Here is a 22,797-nt window from a genome sequence, read left to right on the forward strand (position 1 = left end):
TAGCAATCAATGCCTCCATGTCAGTTGTCACCCCTTACCTTTCAGACCCTAGTCCAAAATTCAATCAAGTCTGCTGCACAGGGCACTTACAGTCCCTAAACTGTGCAGGGAAGAAGTGAGAAAATGACAAAATAATCCCCTGCACTAATTAGGATACAACTGTTCCTTTCAAAAGCTGATGCACTTGACTCTAGACTATAAAGGAAACAATTGTCTTTTACCAGGATCCCCAGACTGAAGATTTGCTCTCGGGTGCTAACATTAGTCCTTACACATAACTTATGAGAAAATTGTGGTCCTACTTAAACACAATCTTTAGAAGAAGTTGTGCCTCCTTTATTCAGAACCTTCTCTCTACCACTGCCTTCTCCCATTCAAATCAGGGCAAGGAGAGAGAAACCCATATTTGCTACCACACAACAGAGTGCTCAGGCCAACAGGTTTTAAGTGAAGATGCACATGCAGAGAGGCACATGCACTGAAGAGCCCATACAATGAAAATGGATCACAATGCTGAAAGTTGTGAGTCCTAAGCCAGTCTGGGGCAGTTCTGGGCAAGCAAAACAGCAACTTAAGAATATTAGGAATGTTAAAATCTCCCTTACCATCTCTATTATTCAGAGATCTTGATGATTGTCAGACATCTTCCTCATAATCCCATTAATGTCATCAGGCAGTAAACACGTGTGAATCCCAAACTGATACACACTGCAGATCATTTTCAAACTTTAGGGCTGCTGTTGTTAAACACCCACATCTCTGTTTAGTCACTGAAGTAAAAGATATGTTAAGTACCAGTTCATTTGGAGATCCCATTACATTTGGTGTGAACTGACACTGCTGCTTACCTCTGAAAATCAGATTACTTGGTTAGACTCAGACCTTGCAAATTAGCTGTGCAGATTTCAAAACACCACTCATCATGCTTCTCATCAGGTTCAGTCTTATTCCCACTGAGTTTCATGATAAACAGCTCAGAATCAATTAACTCTATGATCCTGAACAACTGATGATATACCAGATCTTTCTAATCCTGTTATTTGATAGAGAAACCTCTTACACAAACAAAGAGCACTATCACATACAACAGAGCATGGCTGTGTGTCTCTTTTGCTCCTTTGTATTTAGCTTGTTAAACCTCAAAAGGCTTCATCCAGTTCAGAAACATGTACAAGCCAATTATACAGACTCATCCAGGAACACAAGAGAAAAATTACACCTTACATCTGAACCATTGTCCAAAAAGCTACCACTTTGCATTTCATGCAAAAATAAATGTGTCCATAGATACATGGTTTTATATTTCAATGATTATATACATATAAATATATATGCTCATATGTGAATAAAAGCATAAATATATGAAGCATAAGGTAATACCTCCAGAAATCTGACTACACCTTATGCTTATAAAAACACAGGGAAGCCCTTCTGATAGCAGCCATGGTACAATATTTTACATGTAACAACTTCACAAAACCAAAGTGATGCAGTACCAGGGGTAGCTTAATAGCAGTCAGATTCCAAATAAAATACAGCTATTTTACAATAATATCATGAAACACAAGCATGACTTTCAAATGAAAAAAAGCCACCTTGTCAAAAAGATATGTAAAAATATGTTCTAGACAAGGCCCTTTGATAAAGAAAAGCTCATATAGACCAGAAGTAACTGCTACTTTTTTAATTCTCTGCCTTTAGTTGTCTGCACTCTCCACTTGAGCTGTTGTAGCTGATTTACACCATACGTCTCAGGTCCAGTTGAAGGCAGCCCCACTTCTGACCCTGGGAGGGTGAAATCCTTTTGAAACTCTTCTTTTTAATCAGCTATTGATCATCACCAGGAACTTGAGTTCACCTGTATATCTGGTACCACACAAACACTAGCACAGTATTTTCAGCTTCAGCTAAATAAATCAGAGTTCTCAGTCATGTCTGTTTTTGACAGGTACTTCATATGCCTTTCTTAAATCTTCCAGCTGTGAAAAGGTAGCAAATAAACACTTCTAGTGATAGAAGCATATTCTTTTCTGCAGCCTGTATGATGAAAAGAAATGTGTTTGCAAGCATATGCTTCCGTATCTGTTGGTATGCAATTGGGTCCCTGGTAAAGGAGGAAGCATTTGGCAACACCCAAACATTTTCCATGCACTTCCAGAAACCAAGACAACTCAGTTTGAGTGTGTGTGTTCCCAGGGGTGGCAGGTACAATCCCACAGATGTGGGGCTCAAGGTCAATGACAAATCCTGGCTCAAGCCACAGTGCTGGGTAAGCTGAGGACTGCAATCTACACTCATTATCACCCAGGTGCAGCCCACACCCAGCTGATGCTGCCACGTTCTGAGAGGCACACACTGAGGTATTCCTAAGTCTCAATATGAATTTCCTGGTGTCCATTAATCCACCCATTCCCTCTCTACACAACATTCCCTTTTTCTTTGCCTTGGGCAGGGGTGTTCCCTCAGCTTGGGCCAGCAGTTTATAACACAGGGAGCTCTTTGGTGCACTTTGTCACATCCACACCTCCAGGGCATGATCCCCTCACTGCTCACAACTGAAAAGCTTCTGCTGACTAAAGCAGATCTGGATCCTAACCTCCACCTTCAAGGAAGAACCTGTGTGACCACCATAAGATTGAGACTTTCTAACCAAACTCTTCACACCTGCTTTTGATTGAAATGGTAACTCAACACATTTTTCAAAGAATAGACTTTTTGATACAGTCCTCCATCATTTCCTCTTTATTATAAAGAGTGTGCATGCATACCTTGTATCATGAATGGGAAAACCCTTTGGTGAAGGTTATCAGACACATAAAAGAGTGAAATTAGATGACTAAACCTAAATTACCAAGATGCAAACCAGTAAATATAAATGTGACTAAAGCCAGTCCTAGCACACTGGAGGCAGCTATTGTGCCTCCTGTTCAGCCCATCCTGTTTCCAGGAAGAATTGCAACCTTTCCCAGCCATGCAGGAAATAACACCTGAATTCTAGTCCAGGGGCACAGCTGCAGCATGACATTCTAGCCATCAGATTTTGTTCCTTTCAGTCAGCCCTACAGTCCTCTCAGAGCTTTTTGTTTGCATTTAATCTCTTCCTTTTATTGCTACATTTATAATAAGGAAAAGTTGGGATTGCTGACACATCCATAGCAGTTTCTTTGGGCTTAGCATATCAATGTAAACAACTTTTTGTTGTTATTTACAGAACAAATTCTGCTTCAAGTGCCACAAAATCACTCTAAGTTTTGCTTGTCAGCATGCCCCAGTCAGGTTTCTGAGGATCACCAACATGTACCACAAAGCAGACTTCAAATTTACTACACACATATCAACAGTAGTTCCTGAATATTTGAATCATTAAAGAGCATATTAAAGCCTGGGGGTTTTGTCTATTGATTTGGGGGCAGGGGTATTTATTGCCTTGTGAGGGGTTTTGTTTGTTTGTTTGGGGTTTTTTAAGACAGTGCATCGCTTATTTTAATTGTAAAGGGCATATGGCAGATCTTCCACTGAAAATTTTGATAGAAACCAATGTAAGTAAAAGACTATTCCAAGATGACTAGTGTGGTTATTTTGGCAAACAGTATACTGCAAAAAAAAAGTTTTTAAATGCAAACCCAATTTAGCAAATTTTTCCAACTGTAAAAAAGGGAATACAAAATAAACCATTTAGGCTTTTTGTTTCAAATGACCTTTCTAACAAAAAAAAAAAAAAAAAAAATTAAAGGGCAAAGCAATAGGAAGATGGAATGAAACATTTAGTTTCATGACAAATTAAATGTTTCAAGTCAACCCAGAAATATTTCCAGGCCAGAAACCAAACAGAAATATCCTGTAATCCCATAAAACTTATGAATAATACCAAAATAGGTATTGGTTATAAAGATTAATAAATTTCTAAAATGTGACACCATACTATCCTGCATCCATTATCTTGATTTACAAACTGCAAACCTGCATTTGTGCTCTATCCAGATTGCAATTTGGCTCGAGTCTAAGGCAACTTTCCATTGAAGTATTTGAAAACCTTATTATAGCATAACACAAAAAGCAAAGAGCCAAACCTGAGTTTCAGAAAATTATTTTTAAAGCAAAATAAGACTAATGGTTATGATGGCTTAAACAACTGACTGCTTGTTATTGCTCTACTCTGGACTACTGGTGAGAAGTGTTACTACTACCAGCTAGTCATAAGGCAAAATACTGCTAGTATTAGGAGTACTTTATATCCCAGAAGCTATCACTGCACTTGGAAAAGCTGTGACCATGGAAGGGTATGAAAGAGAATCAAATCCACTCAAAACCTTTGTGCTGCTGTTCAATACAAAGAGATGAAAAATTCTGGGAATCTTTGAGGGAAAGCACCAAGGTGTCAGTAGTGGCTGCAAGACCCCAGAGCAAGAGAGGGACTGATTGGAGGCACAGGATAGAGCATGGACAGCTGGGAGGTGTAAGCACAGGAGGAGACATCTCCACCTCTGCCCCTGAGAAGAGAGATTTATTTCACAATATTGAAGAAGCAAGCTCCTGTGATAAGAAAGAAAAGACACATATAAAGGGTTCTGGTTTAGCAATACCTAGCTAAATTACAGAGTCATAGAAACTTTAGGTTGGAAAACACATTAAGATCAAGTCCAACTGTCAACCCAGCACTGCCAAGTCCACCACTAAAGCCTATCCCCAAGCACCACATCCATGGACAGCCTGTTCTGATGCCTGATCACGTTTCAGTGAGGAAATTTTTACTAATATCCAATCTAAACCTCCCCTGGTGCAACTTAGGGCCATTTCCTCTAGTCCTGTCATTTGTTACCTGGGAGAAGAGCCCAACTCCCACCTAGCTACAGCCTCCTCTCAGGGAGCTGTGGGGATCAATAAGGTCTCCCCTGAGCCTCCTTTTCTCCAGACTAAATACCCCCAGTTCCCTCAGCTGTTCCTCAGCACACTTGTGCTCCAGACCCTTCCCCAATTCCTTTCCCAGCACCTCAATTTCTTTCTTGTGCTGTGGAGCCCTGAACTGGACACAGGATTTGAGGAGTGGCCTCACTGGTGCCCAGTACAGGGGGACAGTCCCTGCCCTGACCCCACTGGCCACACCACTGCTGCTACAGGCCAGGATGCCATTGGCCTCCTTGACTAACCTTAGCTGACAGGCCAATATAGAGCTGGCAAACAGACAAATGGTTCTGGAAAATTCAGCCTCCATCCATGTGCAAGCTCCAATGGCGTAACAGAATTACTATAAGGATGGCATAAGACAAAAAGGAGCTTAATGCAAAATTTATTTTTTATTATGTATTTTATTTTTATTATTTTTTATGTATTATTATTTATTTAAATTTTTATTATTTTATTTATTATTATTTATTTTCTAATAGCTTAATGCTGTTAGAAAATAAATAAACTATCTAGGGAAGAGCAGTTTGGACTTCACTGCATTGAATTGTGATATACATGAAGTAGATGAAGTAGCACGAAGTTGATATTAGAAGAACTCCAGACCCATGAAACACTGATCACTTTTAAAAGTATGGAAAAGAAAAACCTTTAACTATAAAAACTGTAATGAAATACCATAAGTATATTCCAAGTGTAGCATATATGGCAGGAGGAAATGTAGACTTGAAAGACAGAAATCTGTGAATAAAATTTCACATCAGAACCACTACAGAATTATTCAGGGAAAGTGAAATCCTGCCTGGGTGTTCTCAAGTCCACCACCCACTTCCCAAGGATTGAGTGAATCCTTCCCTCTGACTCAGCTCAGAGCATGAGATTGCTGCCAGTCCAGTTTGTCTCTGTAGTAGAATAAGGTAAGCAAGGGTTTCATCTGCCATCTTCCTTCCAGAAAATCTTCAGATCCCTGTCATGTTTATGCAAACCTACCCAGAGCTGCTGTGACACTTAGTTCCACATTAGGAGGGAGTAGAGGCTCCTCATTTCATGTCTTTCCTAGCTACATCCAAAGCAGTTGTGTTGGACCCACCTTGCTGAAAACAACAGCCATTTTGTCAGAAAGCAAACATCATTCTCCAAAATAAATTCAGTCCTGTAAAATGCAGCAGTGCACACTCTGCCATTGGATGTTTGCTGAAGACATTTGTCAGAAACTCTATGCCTAACACAGCAATCTGATTTCACCCCTGAGAAGCTCATTAGAGATAAAAAAGAAAATTCAAATGGTTTGGTCTTTTCCCTGAGACAAGTCCATAATAGCTCTGCCTTCCTGGGAATGAGGAGACCAAGAAAAACAAATACCAAAGGTAGCCTGGAAAATGAGGAGCCTCAGGGGAGGTGCTGAGGTGGAGTGTTATCTGACAAGGCAGCAGGAGAGCTCAGGGGCTGGAAGTACACACCAGAAAAGATGGGAAGCAATTGAACTGGATTCTGGGCATCCACTGAGAGTGTGAAGTAATGGGAACCTCAGAAGGTTATCAGCTAGGAATGGCAAACAGCAGCAAAACAGAGCTATGGCAACAGAGCCCAAGGACTGAGCTGGGGGCTCACCAGGAATGTCACTGGAGGACATACACAGTCCAACAGCTTTGTCCAAAATGAGTTATTGCATACAGGGGGTAGAATGACTCTGTGGGTTCTGCCAGTGAAATCCAGGCTCACAGTTTCACTCTCATCTCTTAGGACATGTCTACCTTGTGCATTTGGCCTGAAGCCTGAGCTCAGGGGCTTTGGCCTGGCCAGTCTCCTCTGGTTGCTGCTCAAGTCCAAATTAGAGCCAGCATGCCTCCCTGCTGAGAGAAGGCACCTGAGAGCCCAGAGGCAGAAAAGGGAAACTTCTCAACCCCTCCTCAGCTGGGTTTGCAGCCCAGCAGTATGACTGCTCCTCCTCTGCTCCAGAGCAGTCAGTATGAGGTAGCCCAAAGCCCTGTGGCCCATGGCAGGACAGAGGGAGTGCTTCCCTTCCTTCCACTGCCTAAGAGCTCAGAGGCACTGAGGAGCTGGGCTGTGCCACCTCTCAGCTGCTGCTCTGTGCTATTAAAGCAGATTCTTGTGTTGACATTGCATCAAAGCATCTGAGCACACCTCAAGTCCAGGAAAGCTGGATCTTTGCTTCTCAGAAGAGAAACCCCAGTGTCACTGACCAGGCTGAGGTCAATGACACTGTTTATTTAACAGTGGGGATGGTTGGTAAATGGCGACATAAACATTGATTCAGGCCCAAGTCAAACACAAAATGCAAACCTGGCCTGAGTGGGGCCCAGCTTACCAGTTACTTCACTCTGCCAAGAAAGCAGAGCAGAAATTCAAGAGGGATGAACTGACAGTGGAAAACCACAGGTAAACAAAAGGAGATGTCTGCAACACACCATTACTGCCTCAATGGAGGCAGCACTGAGGCAGCCTACAAAAACCCCTCGAATCATGAAACACTGCTTGGGTGCAGAGATGCCATGTCAGGATATAGCAGAGCTGGATTTGCACTGCCTGGTTCCACAAACTATTTAATAGGGATGGTACCCAGTAGAAAAACTGCATATCTCACAGCCTTCCAAAACAAACCTCTCCAGCTTCTTTCTTCATTTGTCTTGTGCCTTTTGATGTGCTACCAAACAAGTTAGCAGGCAAGAATGTTCCAAATAAATAAAAAAAACAAACAATAGCTAAATGTTGGGAGAACACTGATACAAAGTAAATATCACATTAGTGATTATAACCATAAAAAAACCTGAAAAAAAACCCACAACAACATCAAAACCAGAACTTCAAGGAACACACTATTAAAAAAGGGGGGTGACAAGTAACATGCTCATTTGATTCTGGCCAAAATGCAATTTATTTCAGTCTTCAAAGGTTGTGATCAACTGTGTGTTGGGTACTGATGAAGAGTAACTCATTGAATAACAGTAAAATAACAAGCCAATTTCAGAAAACCCTTATTTTTGTACAGGATTAATTAATAGGAAAAAGGCAAAAGTCATCAAGTTTTTTTTAGAAATTGTTCACTCATCCCTAGCAATAATAATTAATTACAAAATTAGCAGGCATAGGACAATAGACTGATTAGTTTATAGTGTGTCTACCCTAAAATGCAATTAATTAAGAAAAGACAAGTAGCTAAGTTACACAATGAAATTAGATCTTGTCTTTTAATTGTAACTAATTGTATCATCACCTGTCTGTCCAACCAGTATCTAAGCCAATCACTGGCCTGCAAAAGAAGAGACAGCACATTAGCTAAAAAGGATATAGAAAATAGTGATCCTTATCAAAAGAAACATACACTAAATCTAGAAAGAGTGCATGTTGGACTCTGCAGTGCATGTTAGAGATCTTTTCCAACATAAACAATTATATAATTCCATGGCCTCTTCAATTCCCCCAGTGACTGTTGCATACATTATGGATCAATAGCATTTTAAAATAAGAACAAAAATCCTATAGCTGAGGCCAGCAATTGTGTTAAGAATCCCTACCCCCAGAGCAGACTGCAAGGAAGGATGACAGTTGAAAGACCTGTATCTGGTTGAAATTTGGTCAGCTGTTATTAGCAATGTGCCATTTATCATGCCTCACACCTGTTGAGCTCACTGACATGAAACAAGTTATACCACGATGCTTTCTCTTGCCAGGCTGACTCTACTTTAAGATTGATCATCTACTCAGTGAAAACTTTCTCTGCAGGTGAGGGACAAAGGGAAAATGCAAACAGTACCATGACATTAGAACTACTAAAATCAGGATCCTGCAAACTCTGGCAGAAGATTTTTCAGAGTTTTGGGTAGTTATAAAGTACTCCTTCCATGTACACAGCAGTGCCAAATAATGTGTGAACTCAGCATGTAGCCTTCTACATTGGTAGAAAATGTACAGGACAGAATTATGGGATCTTCTTTATATATACTCCTCTCATTTATTACACAAAGTTTTGAGAGAATAACATTTTTCTGATAACTCATCCCTTTAAAACTGAAATTAACCACAAAGTACAATATGCAAGCCATATTTCCTTAGGAAATCAGATGACAAAGAACTGTCTTGATCCACTTGCTTCTGATATTCTTACTCCATTCATGTGTCAGGCTTCTCAGTTCACTCCTGACAACATAGGCATGGGAATGTTCACCTCAAAACCAGGGGTTTGGGGTTCTGATCACATCACTAACAAACTTCAGAGTTTCATGAATACCAATGCAAACACAGCACTGTGAAACAAAGCAAATATTTGAAATGATTGCACTAAAAACTCCTCGACCAAAATACTCAATAAATTTCTGGATTGGTGCCATTCCTACATTGCAAATTCACAACTATTTTAGATTTGTGCCTTTTTTTTTTCTTCAAGGCTATCAACTCAATAGTTTTGCTTCGGGATTTGCTCATTTTGACTTTTTTTTTTAATGTATTTGCCTTTATACAAATGTTGGATATCTCAGTTTTGCTTACACATTCAGTGCTCAGATGATTTGCTCCAATGGTGCCGGTAATCTGTGAAACTGAAATACGTGACAGAAAAGCTCATGCAAAAGCCATTCAGAAATAAATCTGAGAACTAGAACCAAGGCAAGGGATGATGACATGTTTGTATCCATGCCACATAAACAAAGAAAGCTTTGGGGGTCTTTAGTTCATCAGCACTCACATGTTCAAATATGGGAACCAGTTTCTAATCTAACCTCATGCAACTGCCCCAGAAGCCTCTAAAGATCAAAGGGGATCCAAAGTTAGAAAGAAGGAAGATAAAGATACTGGGAGTTTTACAGCAGCACTCGAACATCTGGTGCAATGAGCTACTACATCTCAAATTATCATTAAAAAAAAAATACTGCCTTCTTTTCTGTGTTTACAGAAGGAGGAGGATGGGGAATAAAATCAAACTCACTCAAAGAAATGTTCATTAATAAAAACAAAATATAATGCAAAAATATAAAAAATTCAGAGAGCTGGCTTTCTGGAAAGCCATGGCCTTCTGAAATAATACCTGCATATTTGGGGTTTGGGGACTGTGATTTTCACCTTAAACACCATTAAAAAGAGAAATTGGTCACATAGGCACTGATCAATGGACATGACATCGATGAAATAGTGCAGCTCATTTTTCTGTTCAACATTAAGAGTCTCGTGATAAGCATGTAGGAGACAGGGTGCACTCTATAAATATTATGTGATGATGATGATTCTCTTTTGATAAATGTATGAACTGTGAGATTTGTGTATTTCCATAGCAACTTTAAGTCTTTGTTTGTCTAGTAAAGAAAAATACCATCAGTAATATCTCTGGCAGTCAGCTTTCTTTACTTGCATGTAGAAAGAAAAAGGGATGGAGAGAGAGTAATAAATATGAAGGCTGGCATACTTGAGATTGTTTCAGTACTGTAAATTGCTTTCTAACTATTTAAGTACAACAGTTACATGCTCTCTGTTGTACTCAACTTAAAAGTTCCATCCATTTGCTGATGTAAAAATTAAACATGTGTAACTTTTCCTCCATCTTGATTTGCTAATACACATTCAAATACAGTTTCAAGACTCAAAACCCTACGCGCTTAAGAAAAAAGAATTAAGATATCATTAGCTGCATCCCAGGTCCCTGAAAACCCCTCCTGTCATGATCCATTAACTGCAGCACTGAAGATACAGATTACTGGCTTCACTGTACACTGTGCTACAGGTAAATAAACATCTACAAGGAAGGTGCAAGATTTTTGAGATTCAGAATAAGTGAAATATGAATGATCAGGAATAGGAGAGCATTCAGTCTCTGCTTTAGCAAGGTCTAATTTTCACTTGGAGTGAATTTCTAATAAATAAGTATATAATGGTACAATGCGTCTGGAGTGACTGGGACCAGGGACATTCATGTCCCAGGTATTAAAGTGGATTATGCCCCACAGTACAAACTTCCCCCTTGCCATGCACAGATCCTGCTGCTTTGGCTGGCTGTAAAGGAATGCCTTGCCATAAGCAAAGCAATGTCTTTAGCAGCTGAAATGTTCTAGAATTTATCATTCCTGCTGCGGTAACATTCTGCCTGTGTACATTTCTATTGGTGATTTTTTTTCTGCAGAAAGGATCTTAGCAAATATAAATAATTTCCTGTGCTGTGTGATGAGCATGTTCATATTATTCCATCAAGAGTTCTGTCTCCTGCTTGCTAAAGGATCCATACACCTGTTATATATTTTTTGTAATGATATTTTCTACAGTTTGCCATATGAGCAGTTGTCAGCTTAGAGTAAGATCTGTTTCCTGCCAGATTTTCTGTTCTGCTCCACCTCTCACTTGTTTATGAACCTGATTTGTTATGGGTACACTCCTCAAGGATATGCACTATGTCTCTTGTTAATTTATTTTTCAGCAAGTGTAAAAATTTTTTTTGAATATTTGAAAAAGTCAAATAGGTCCAAGTTGTTCAATGGTTTACACTAGCATCATTGTGCCAGGCTTAACAGAATAGTGATTATTTAAACCAGCTGTTTATTTAGCCCATAAAAGAACTGAACAGCAGGTAAAAGTATTAATTACTCATTGTGAAAAATTAAAACAAAGTTCAGGAGCTCAGATTCTGCCCTTTAAAACCAATAAAAACAAAAGCCTACTTTAGGTACATTTTATTAATAATGACTGAGCTGACTGAGGTACTACTTGCACCATTGTGAATGATCACAAAACCATATTATCCCTGAAAAGGAAACCAGCACAATATCACAGTCTGTCTGTGGCTCAGGAGAGGGAAGGAGCACACTACAGTAAGCAGCCTCTGGTTTGGTGGAATCCCCACATTTCAGTTCATGGTTTAAATGGTATTTTTTGTATTCTGCAAATAATTTTCTGTATTTTTTGTGCAAAAATGCCCAAATTGATTTTGGAGCAACAAATCTCCTGCTTCCAATATAAGTACACAAAATATCTGGAGGAGAGTAAGAGACATTCTTTCTCTCTGACCTAAGGAGTATGAAGCAGGAGAGTTCTGAAAAGAGAGGAGGAAAGAAACTGCTGATCCTCAGCCTCTCTGTACCAAAATAGGTTTGAGCCTGCTGGACAGAGCAGCTGAGCCAACACACTTTGAACCCTCCTGGGATCCAATTTCAGAGTTTGTAACACAGGGCAAGGGCTCCATCCAGGACAGATTTACACGGAAAACTGAACAGGTGATCTCCTTATTGCCACTTTCCTCTCTTGCCCCTGGAGCTTGCAGCAGCTGTGCAGTTTGTTTCCCCTCACATGAGTCACTGAGGATGCATCTTTCCCATTGCTATTCCAAAGGTAGCTGTTTGCAGAGCAGGATTTGCAGATCCACTGTGGTTTGTGCAGAGCCTTCAGTTTGCTGCATTTTCAGCAGGCAGGTGAGCTGGGCTCTTGCACATCATCAGATGTTTCACTTCTGTCAAAGTACAAGCACCAGACAAATTTCTGGTACCTGGCAGCAGCAGAGCTTGATTGTGGTGGCATAGAACAGTGAGTGTCAGAGATGCTTCTGAACATCAGAGAGAGAAGAGAGTTATGCACCTCCCTGATGCACTGGAACTAGCATGGAGTTTGGAGAATTGCATTTTGTGGTTTAACAACTTAAACTGATGTTCAAAGGGATGCCTCCCCTTTAAGCTAGTGGAAGCTTAGGCCCTGACTTTGTGAAATAGTCCCAAACAAACCAGAAGTAGCCACTATACTACACTTGTTCCACCTGAGCCAATTTGCATCTTATCTCAAGAAGATTTCACACCCATACATTTGTCCTGGCAGGCAGGCATCTTTACCACCAGGCTATAACTGTTTGTTGTGTCTCTTCCACCTCCTTTTCCTGAAGCTGCTGTGTAAGCATTTCCACCCACCACTCAGACTAAATTAGACACATCATGCTCTGTGACAGAAGGCAAAGTACCTTGCTGTGATCCCAAAAGCTCTGCTCCAATTCCTGCTAAAGGTTTGCTCACCTGAAAAGCTAATCCCAATTGATACCTGGTTATTACAGGTGACCACATACCATTGCTCTGGGTTGTGTTAACCAGGATGGGCCATGTTCTAGGGTGGTTCTTTGAACTCTGGAAAACCCCACTTGCAGCTGCTCCTCACCCCTTCATGGGGTTACAGACCTTTTTTAATCCTTTTGTAGAGTTTTGTCCTTAGGGAGCTACATTTTGTCTGAAACATCTGTATTGCTGTGTTTATTGCACAGTCAATTGAAAATACTGCCTGTTGTTCCAGAGAATAACTTGGATTCAGACAGTAGGCTCCATAGGTCTACGATACCCAGGGGGATGAGCTGAGATAAGCAAAGAAACCATTTTATCTGAAATTGGTGAAGTGAATGCTGTTCACATGTTTCTGTGTCACTCATGAAGAGTTACATATCTGCATTTGTTAATTATTCATGAAATGACATGGACTGGTTGCAGGGGAATCTCTTCATACCATCACACTGCTGATACAGACACATCACTGTAACTGCTATGAAGTCAGGGCTCTATCTAACTGAAAATTTCCATCAGCTCAATTAAGTGCTGCTCATGGTCTCTTCAGATGATCAGCAGTTGCTGCTGGACACACAGGACAGTTCATGCACTTATAGATCTGTTAGAGCCAAACACAAACACCAGCAGTCAGTTGAATCCAGCAGATTGCAGATGTTCTTGGAAAAAAAAAGCCTTTAAGATGCTATGCAGTGATGGCTACTTACTACAGAAATGAACCAATGTGTGCATGGTGCTCATATATGAGGCTGCAGGAACATGTCCTCATATTCCTTACTCAGAGAAGTCTGACAATCATGTCTCAGCCTGAAAACCTCTTAGAAACACTGATGAAAATTACTTTCCATCATCAAAAAAGTATTCACACCTCAGCAAGAAGCCAAATAAGGACACTGTTTTGGGAGTGTCCCAGACACTGAACTATTGTTTTTAATCCTCTTACTTAAATACGCACAAGCACAGAAATCTCCTAAGGTGCTTAGCACTGTATTTGACAGAAACAATCCATGCCTGTGCAAAGGTAAGGGAAAGGGAGCTGAGCAGACATGCCTGCAGCCCTGAGAAGGGAAAGTTCATGGCCTGGGTCAGCAGACTGCAGGCACAGAGCAGATCAGCACAGGGTCACAGGCATCCTGCCTGCTCCTGACAGGAGGGTTGCCCATGGAGGCTCTCACACAGCCCAGATTTCAGATCCCCAGGGTACTGGGTCTCATGTGCAGTGCTAGGCTGGCCCTTCCCAGCAAACCCACTCAAGAGCCACAATGTGGAAGGAGATCATCCTATGAAGTAGATTCCAGACTAACAGGAAGCTTTCCTTTGTTTTGTTTCTCAAAAGGGTTGTCTGAACCCAGCAGAATTTCTGTTTGCAGTCCCTGCTACATAAAGCAGCTGGATCCACCCAGAGCAACTTAAACAGCAGCCTAGGCAAGGACAAAAACACTGTTCTGTACCTCTGGTTCCTTCTCTCCCATTCTTTTTGTTTTCTTGTCTCTTTTGTTCTCCTTTTTTCTTTCACCCTCATTCCTTACATTATTTTTTTCTTCCTTTTTGCAATTTCACTTCCACTGCCATCTGTAACTCCTCTTCCCTAACAGTGCAACTCAAGAATAGTTCATGCACACTACAGATCTGTGTGTTGTTGGTGCCACATGAATTGGAGGCTCTTAGCTGATAGAATCTGCTTGTACTTGCACTGAAAGAGTATTCAGGATTGCTGAGTTATAATAGGAGGAAAAAGTGAGACCAAACCTGTCTGCAAGACTTCAGATAATAAATATGGTTTGTTTGTTGGCTTTGGATTTTGGTTTGGGGTTCTGTTTTGCAGGGAGGGGTTGGGTTTACTATTACTGAAAGCAAGTGAATACACATCCATGAGAACTTAGAGTTAGGAAGATACAACTTAGGCAAAATAGGACATGCAAGACTAAGACTAAATGTCTATAAAAAATTCACTACACAATATTGTGAAACCTTGGGGGTGGAGGGCAGGACTGGCTGGTTTTAATATCAGATTTTTTTTGTTTCTAGGCCAAATTCTCATTATGAACATCAGAAACAACAGAAGTGCATACAACTAGGCACCATGAACATTTGTACAACTTTTAAAAATGTCAGAAATGGGGAGAAAAGTTGTGTGTGATGAGACCTAGAAAATCTGTTTGTTCCTGGTAGCTACTCCTTAGCAGCCATCAGCTCTGCTGTTAAAACAAACATCAAAGGTCTGAAATTCCACAATGACTTTTGATGTCTGCACAAGTTCAGTAGTTAAAGTTGAAGACTTGTCACATGAGGAGTTTATGCCAATTATAAAGCATAAAAAAGAAATCACACACATGCAGGCATATGTTCATTATTAAAACAACAAGTCCACCAACTCTCCTTCTCCACTGAATGTTTGGCCTATTTTATGAGAAAATAAAAATGAGAAATAGCTCCACTTTTCAAGGTAAAATACTTGAAAGAAACAAATAAATGTCAGTAGTAGCTTTCCCTGCATGCCTTCCTTTTTCTACTGAACTGTGCTGGTACATTCTTCAGCTTAACCCTCACATGCCCTTGTTATTTTTCTGTAATGGATTCCTTTTCCCTGTTCCAATACAGGAGTCTGGATTGCTACTTTTTACACCATTGGCCAATAGACAAGTTGGTTCTCAATGTCACCCAATAGGATAAAATAATTTTCCCTATTCATTTAAAAAAAGAAATTCGATTACAGGTTGTCTAAATTTTGTTTATCATGCTTGCTTTAGCTGCCCCTTAACACTGCCAAAACTTCACAAGGCCATATTTATCCCCTAAAAATGAGTAAACAGACCCCAAATAGGTGCAAACTGGCATAGCTTTTTAAAAATCCTGTTCCAAATGTTTTCACAAGCACAAGCTAATAATATCTAAAAGCTTCTGGGTATATCAAGTGAGAGTGGAAATATAATCTACAAAGTAAAACCACAAACCAAATCAAGCCAAATTGCTCATTTCCCTGTCAGGTAATGGGGCAGGGAAGGGAAGACTGCTTACCTGAAATGATTTTTAATGGAGTCATTTTTAACTTCAAGTGAAATTCTCCAAAAGACTGTAACAATTTGATATCCAAACTTCATTGTCTTTCCAAAAGGTGAATTCCACAGTGAAACAGCTTATGGAAGATAGTGATGTATGAATATCTCTCAGAAAGGGTGCGACATCTACCCAAGACAAGCAGATTCCTGTTGGAAGCACAACTGTGTTTCCTTCCCCTTAGCCTGAGTCACTGCTGCAAACCCACCTTCCCAGATCCTGCACTGGACAACAACCTTGCCACAATGACTGCCAGAGCAAACGAGAAGGATAATGCTTGGAAACCCTCCAATTATAGCTGACATATTCAGGGCTTCCTGATTTCCTCCACTGGTTTTGGAGCCTGACAGCCACCATAGCACCAACCTGAGCAACCCTTGGTACTTCAGGGAGCTTCCCCAGCCACTTCTAACAGGTTGGGAGCTTCCCAGAGTGCCCCAAAGAAGCATGGCAGAGCCAGGAGTCAGAAGTTATGACACCTCTTTCATTTAGGAAAACTTAAACCATGTTTTCCCATTTTCCTTTGAGTGGAAAATTTTGAAATGTCGCTTTTTGTTCCAATTCAGTACAAAAACATACTGGAATTCATGTCTCCTCAAGCACAGCTCTCCATCATAAAACTTCTGAGTCTCAGCTAGTTCTTCTGTCTTCAGTGCCTTTGAAAATTACCCCCTGAGCTCTCTCTGATGAAATCATAAAAGCAAATGCATGCTTCTATTTTATATTCAGTCAAATACCAGATGTTTAAATATTCTCATCATATTCAACACACAAATATCTGTTCAAAAGTTTTGTTTCACAATATTGTGGGAATTACTCTCCTTCATACAAATGCTAATATTAGAATGCTAGAGAGACAATTCATGCATAAATAATAGCATTTATGGCTATTCATTGTTACTGGGTGTTTGTGTAGGTGTTGGTGAGGAAGGGAAGAGCGACTGGCATGGTCTGGCTAGACATGTGCAGAGCATTTGACATTGTTCCACACAACACCCTTGTCTCTAAACTGGAAACACAGATTTAGTGGATGGATCACTGGTAGTGGGTATGCAATTGGCTGGGCAGTCACACCCACAGTGTGACCCCACCTTGAGTATTGCACTCAGCCCTGGGGTCCCCAGCATAAGAGGGATGTGGATCTGCTGAAGCAAGTCGAGAGGAGGCCATGAAAATGCTCAGAGGGCTGCAGCTCCTCTCCTATGAAGACAGGGTGAGAGAGTTGGGGTTGCTCAGGCTGGAGAAGATATGGCTCTGGGGACATCTTACAGCACCTTAAAGTACGTAAAGGGGAGCTACAAAAATGTTGGAGTGGGACTCTTCACAAGGAGAGAATAGGGGATAATGGCCTTAAACTGAAAAATGGTAGGTTTAGATTAGATTCTTTACTGTGAGGGTGGTGACACCTTGGCACAGGCTGTCCACAGAAACTGTGGATGCCCCAACTCTGGAAGTATTCAGGGCCAGGCTGGATGGGGCACTGTGTAACCTGGTCTAGTGGGAGCTGTCTCTGCCCATAGCAGAGGGGTTGGAATGAGATGATCTTTAAGGTCTTTTCCAACCCAAGCCAGTCTATCATTATTCTTCTTGTAAAATAATTCTATCAAGCAAACAGTCTAGGATTTCTGTGACCAACATACAGTACACACAATGAACAGGGAATGAAACCAATGTAAGCAACAATCTGGGAACTTATTTCCCAAAATTGATCTGTAAACAGTTAAACAACAAAGTTACAAAAATAGTTGGCTGTACTCTTAGCGAGTACATACAAAATAGTGAAAGCTATCTTCTAAACACACTACTGCCATTTCTTCATCCACCTTGGTAAAAAGAGCATGCAGCACAAAGCAATTAGCTCTGCCACCTCTTCCCACTACCAGGGCATGCCCTGCTGCCTCAGCTGAGGAGGGGCTTTTCCTCAGCTACCTCTGGTCTACTGCTGCTGCCTGGCCTGTGGGAGCTGCAGGACTGCTGAGGAACATGCCATTTGTGCTGGAAAGCATCCTAAAGCTTTCGAAATCCTAGCTGCCACAAGCTGCTCTTGAAAACAGGAATCCATAACATCTTGGTGCAAAACTGTGTCACTGCAAAGTAACACAAAAGGGTTTTGTGCCATGGTAATCTGATCCCATCTACAGCATTCACTTTAAGACAAATAGGAAGTGATGAATGAGACTCAAATTCTTTTTGGTATGCAGCAGCAGCCAAGATGTCGTTAAGACCAGAGACATGGTTAAGGAATGCAGTGGCCACACTTTCTTTTCCTGTGAGCTGTTCTGAGTGGTCCTCTCTACAGTATTTCTTTAGCAATGAACTTAGAGCTGCTATTTTTTTCTGGGAAATTGGGTCACACAGACTAAGGGGAGGACAGAAGTCAGGTAAGGTGCAGTATCACCCAAGGCATGTGAACATCACCCAAAAGTTGACATCCTGAGAGGGATATGACCATGACATCTCTGGGCACTCTGCTTCACTTCACCAATATCCATTTCTGAATAGTTATGCATTCTTGACCTCACATCTTTTGGGACTTCTGAAAAACATGGAGATTCTGTTGGCTTTTATAAACAGGTTAAGGGCTCTGAACAGTTCACAGGCTGTGCCCTGTCAAATACAAAAGCCATTAGCTATAATTTCTGTTTGCCATTAGCTATAATTTCTGTTTGCCATTCTTTAACATTCACACAGACCATATTCAAGGGAGGAAACTGCAGGGATCCCCTTGCACTGGGAAATTGTAAGAGTCTATCTGCTGGAGGCAAAGAGCAGGCAATGGAGACAATGAGCTCATGAGCTCCTCTGCTTCAAATAACACCTGAAAAGTCTTTATGGATAAAGAAGGGGAAGCAGAAATAGGATGTTTCTGTTGATCTTTGGAAGCCTTCCAACTTTAGCTTTTCAGCTGATTCAGATGCACTGCAGGCTACCAGCTCCAGAGTTTAGCAAGGACAGAGACAGTAGCAAGCTGAGAGGCTCTTTGGCCCCCTCTGTGCTCACCTGTCTGGCACAAGGAGAAACAGAGCACAGCCACAGCCCCACTGAGTCAGCACAGGCTCCTTTCGCCAGGGATCCTGGCAAGCATCAATGCAGCCAGTGAAGCTGAGGTCAGAGTGTCACAAGTTCAACTGCAGCTGAGCCTCCAATATCCCATAGGAAACACAAGCAAATTTCCTAGCATTCTACAGAGAAATACACATGGCTGTCTGCACCACAGAAGCCTCAGAGGATTACTTATCACAAATCAACGAGTCCATCCCAGAGCCACAGTCAGAAGAGCTTTGGGCTCAGCTGCAGCTCATTTTTGGCAACACATAAGCACTCATCCCTGTTTGAAAGACACCCTCAAACACAGTGTCAGTGTCACATCAAAGGTTTTGCTTGAAGGGGGAGGATAGCAAAACTTTCATGAAGACTTTCCCAAGAGTGGAATGTAGTGTAGGAAGTATTTTTGCTCCTTAGTATTTTACACATAGAAGAGCAGCTCAAGTCCCTTGGGAATGTACAGTTTAAGCCTTGGATTGTCACTGTGTTATCAAGCCAGGCATACAGTTGCAGCAGCAAAAATGGCACACAATCTGAAACTGCAAACTCAAAATTCAGGTGACAACCAGACCTGGTGGAACACCGTATGCTACTTTTAATTATATTATTCAGCAGATTTAATAACTCCACTGTAATATTTATTGCCAAAAGAATTGTCTGTTGACATGTTGTGCAAGTATTTTTGAACCATGTAATAATATTAGCCAAGATCAAAACAATTATTATAAATCTAATTATTCTAAAACCTGGAACATTAAAGGTCACTAAGCCTGGCTGTTGGCAACTACATTGATTTACTTTCTGTTTCTGACAACTGACTTTCAAATACACTAAAGGTGCTTTTGTTTTCAGAAGTGTCCTGTAATGAGAAGTGAAATGTTCATTCTCCATTAAGGAGAACTTCTCAAAGACCATTAACAGTCCTTCATTGTTGAACACTAAAACCTCTTCTCCTAAAGGATGCTATGTTGCTACTTATTCACTTATACAGCAATTTTATCAATTTTTTGTGGTATTCTAGTACTCACATTAGTGTTTTCTAAGATGCTTCCAAAGCAGAAGTTCCCTGTGGTCTTGGAACATTTTTATTAGCTACTCAGGAAGCCAATAAATTGGAGCACTTGGTGTAGAAAATGAGATCCTATGCCCTATTTGATATGTGTTTATGTTCTATTGGAATAAAGAGATGTGCTACAGATAGAAATTCTGTTCATTAGCTTGCATTTATTATCAGACTGCAGCTGCAGCCTTTGGGCTGGCTGACATACTTAAAGTGTTTTCTAATATAATAAGTACTTTGGAGGAAAACAGTGTTAGCATTATGAAGCCAAATTCTAAGGCAGTTACAAAAAAAGCTACTCTTATTTACTCAGTTAACTTGCTCTAAGTTGAGCTGACATTAAAAGCAGGATTTGGGCTGCATACTTAAATATATGTTAATACACAGAAAGAGAGTGCAGTGCCAAGTTGTCTGAAACTGCACAGACTCCCACTAGTGAATCCACACCACACAACACAATCTGTCATGTCAGGAAGACTTAACAGCGCTGGTCCAACCCAATCCAGTTGGGACTAGCCTAACCCAGCAATGCCCATAGTTAGAGCCCTTTGCTGCTGGAATGCAGCACAGCCTGACCCAGAACTTGTACCACTCCTCTTCCACATTCATGCAAAAGGAGTCAGCTCAGGCTCATTTTCAGCAATTCATTTAGAGTCTTAATTTAGACTTAGTTGAGTCCTCAACTCCTAGAGGTGTGAGCTCCCATTTTGTTGTGCAGAGTAGTCCTAGCAAATAGTGACAGTTCAAAACACAACTTCAGCTGCATGTTTGCTGTTCATTGAATATTGGGGGAAAAATAAAAGGGCATCAACATTTCAAGATAGGACTTTTCTATGATCACTCCCAGTATCTTGTCATAGTTCCTGGTTTCTCCTTTACCCAGGTACCACTCCATTTATCCAAAGTCTTGTCTCACCCTACTGTTTTCAGCTTATAAACTTCAACCCCAGCTCGCCAGCTCCTTGCTTGTTCTCACTTATCCCTCATTCACAGTATTCCTGACTATGTCCTTTTCTTCCAGTTTATCCCCCCACACTCACTGGTTCCCATTTGCAGTGTCAGCTCACTTCATCAGAAGAAAACTTGCCTTGTGATCCAGTCTCAGCTTTCCCCTACCTTGCACAGCCCTTAAAGCCTGGTTGTCCCATCCTTGTCCTAAGTTCTCCTCCATTCTTATCATCTCTGCACCAGAAAATAGATATTTTCTATCTGATTTGCCCCACATCTGCACAGCCAGCAGAGGTGATCACAAGGAAAACACGTAGAGCACCTGAATGCTCTGGGGGTATGCTCAGAGCACCACTCAACCTGAAGTGAAGTCATCTGCTTCTACTGAGCAAATCTGAACCAAAATGTTTGGATATTTGGTTTTGATCAAATACACCCTAGGTCAATGTCTTGAAAGAACAGCAAAAGCAATCCCTGATCCCAGAACCACCTCTGACTTGAAGCTCTCCTGGAAACACAAAAGCATATCAGTAGAAGAGAAAGTGGGAAAATTCCTGTTACCCTAATAATTGAATAATCTACTTGTAAGAGAGAGCTGCGATAGTGTTAAACAATCTCAAATACCACTCTTGCCATCAGGTCTGATGAAAAGATACAGAAGAGAAAACTGCAAATGCAAGAAAGCATGGAAATAGATACTACATAAGCTCAACAATGCATTTTGAGCAGTATGTAAAAATGCAGACACACAGATCAAAATAGGAATAAACCTGAATGGGGTTTTTTGGCCTTAGGCCAAATAAATAATTCTTCACTCTGGAATTCAGCATTAATTATTAATGGGTCATGACTGCCTCACTGCTTTGAAAGGGTCAGGTTCAAAAGGAAACCACTGGGTTTGTCCACTGCCTCTATGTCTGACAAATGGCTGAGGGTTTCCTGGAGATAGAGAGGTTGTGCCCAAATGTTGGGTATTAAAAGAGAAGAGACCCGTAAGAATTAGCAGAAAGGTGAAAACTCCCGAGGCATGACCATGAAAAAAAAAGCTGAGAAGAAATCAGACACATTAATATTAACATTGAACTAATTTAAAACAATTAATTAGTATTTCAGAGAGAAAACACTCATTAAAGATTTAGCTGAGTGTAAGAAATCATAATAGTCATGTTACCTACACCCTCACTAGCAAAGAGCAGGTTTAATATTCCTGATGTTTTTCAGACAAAATGAATGGGAACCAGATGTTATTTTCCTCCTTCCAGGAGGGAAAATAACTAAAAATTGAGTACACAATTTTGTTTGAAAAATTATTTTCTAATCAGACACTTTTTGTTTTGCTTGTTCATAAGTAAGCTATTCATGCCTCTGTATTTGAAACACCTACTATTTAATTACTGTACAATAATTAGTCCAAAATTTACTTGAGCCCCCTGCCTCCCACCCACATATATATATAATTTGTGGCAGAAAAACTTCTCAAGTGCTTTGTTTAGTTTTTTTTAATGGCTTGTTTCTTTTAGGTTTTTCTGCCCATAAGCAGAAATTTGGACTGAGAAGCTGATTTATTATTACATTTCTTATAGTTTAACCTAGAAAGGACCAGGCAGTCTATTATCCATATACTGATATGCACAAACTCCTCTGCATGTGTAGCTAACACTAAAATCCTCATTTTCAGTCCTCAAATATAGGCAAGTGGTTGGTACAACAAAGTCAGCAAACGCTATTGGTGTAATAGTTAATTGAAGAGCTCTA

At 40.6% G+C, this 22,797-nt stretch overlaps 2 long non-coding RNA genes across 3 annotated transcripts in view; one reads left to right on the top strand and one right to left on the bottom strand.

The window, feature by feature from the left end:
• The window catches only part of LOC139594896 (uncharacterized), a 94,766-nt gene extending 74,541 nt beyond the window's left edge, over positions 1-20,225 (top strand). For both annotated transcript variants that reach the window (XR_011680768.1, XR_011680769.1), the window contains one exon: positions 16,048-20,225. This is a non-coding gene — a long non-coding RNA (uncharacterized lncRNA). The remainder of the gene's footprint in view (positions 1-16,047) is intronic.
• LOC139594897 (uncharacterized) overlaps positions 1-22,797 on the bottom strand; it is a 156,391-nt gene that overhangs the window by 23,368 nt on the left and 110,226 nt on the right. The gene's annotated exons all lie outside the window — the stretch shown is intronic.

Source organism: Agelaius tricolor, unplaced genomic scaffold, assembly GCF_023055355.1.
Source record: "Agelaius tricolor isolate 1412-34295 unplaced genomic scaffold, bAgeTri1.0.p SCAF_12, whole genome shotgun sequence".
NCBI lineage: Eukaryota > Metazoa > Chordata > Aves > Passeriformes > Icteridae > Agelaius > Agelaius tricolor.